Below are 1385 nucleotides of genomic sequence, written 5' to 3' on the forward strand. Positions count from 1 at the left end.
AATCAATTCTTTTTCCGGCTCAGACTGCATTGGTTAAACTTATGGTGCCGTCACATGATGAACGAATGACTCGAAAAACCCGAAGACTCGAAACAGGTGAACTACTTGACTAATTCAAAATAGATCACAAAAGTATTTAGTGTTTTCAGTTTGTATATTATTTCTACATTTCTTTTGGACCTGAGGTAGAGGACTTGGAAACATGGTAAAAAAAAAATCCTGTTGGTTTTTGGCATAAATAATACTATAACAGGGATAATAATTCACTATGTTAATTAAGTATTATTATTAATATAAAACTAATATTAACTTTATCCCTCAGGCGAAACTGTTAATGAGGGGAATTAAATGAACTTTTATTGTCATCAACTGTCATCCATACGTATTCATTTTAATAATCTTTTTTTTAAATAATTCATGTAATTTAACATGTGGCCTGAAGAAATAATGTCTATTATTTTGGTTTGTGAGATCGGATCGCGCTGCGCGCACACAGAAACATTCAGGAGCACAGAAACTTGTCGTCAAAGCTGCCCCACAACTTTTAATAATAAAGTAGCTTATGTAACGGAGGCCAGCTGGTAGGTGCTCTGCAGGTAAACCTCACTCCCCTGATCTCAAGAGGCACACTAGCGACTGATGCTAAAGGCTGCGGTCCTTAGCCTCCTTGTTAGTGCGCCGAGATATATCCATCTGGTTACTATTGGGGGCTTTCGGGAGGAACCGTGTACAAATGCTGCCTGTAAAAGTCATCAAAGCTAGGCAGCTTTCGGACACATTAAAATAAGGCTTCGCTTGACAGGAAGTCAGCCATCCTCTGCAATTTTTGCAATTTTCAGGCGTCATACGTTAACAAACTCCAAACAAACAAAAGCCAAGAAATCTTCCACTTGCGCTCAGTGTGGAAAGAGTTTCACAAGCAAATATAATCTTGATGTTCACATAAGAGTTCATACTGGAAAGAAGCCGCACGCATGTGATCAATGCGGGAAGAGTTTTGCACAAAAAGGACACCTTACAATACATATGAGAGTACATACTGGAGAGAAACCATTCACTTGTGGTCAATGTGGAAAGAGATTCACAAACTCAATAAACCTTAAGGTACACATGAACATCCACACTGGAAAGAAACCTTACAAGTATTCACACTGCAACAAGAGATTTAATGAGTCAGGAGACCTGAAAACACATGAGAGGATTCACACTGGTGATAAACCATTCACATGTGATCAATGTGGGAAGAGTTTGACATAAAAAGAACACCTTACGAGATATGAGAGTTCATACTGAAGAGAAACCGTTCACTTGTGATCAGTGTGGAATGAGCTTCACACAATCATCAAACTTTAAAGGGGTCATATGATGCTGCTAAAAAGAACATT

At 38.3% G+C, this 1385-nt stretch overlaps 1 long non-coding RNA gene across 1 annotated transcript; it reads right to left on the reverse strand.

Moving 5' to 3' along the window:
- Positions 1-879: 879 nt before the first annotated feature.
- Positions 880-1164, reverse strand: LOC107720863 (uncharacterized). Its single transcript, XR_001637656.1, has 2 exons — positions 1099-1164; positions 880-1014 (listed from the first exon to the last, which is right to left on the reverse strand). It is a non-coding gene; the product is annotated as an uncharacterized LOC107720863 (long non-coding RNA).
- Positions 1165-1385: the final 221 nt, after the last annotated feature.

The sequence above is a fragment of the Sinocyclocheilus rhinocerous genome, unplaced genomic scaffold, assembly GCF_001515625.1.
Source record: "Sinocyclocheilus rhinocerous isolate Xijiao unplaced genomic scaffold, SAMN03320098_v1.1 scaffold44349, whole genome shotgun sequence".
Taxonomy (NCBI): domain Eukaryota; kingdom Metazoa; phylum Chordata; class Actinopteri; order Cypriniformes; family Cyprinidae; genus Sinocyclocheilus; species Sinocyclocheilus rhinocerous.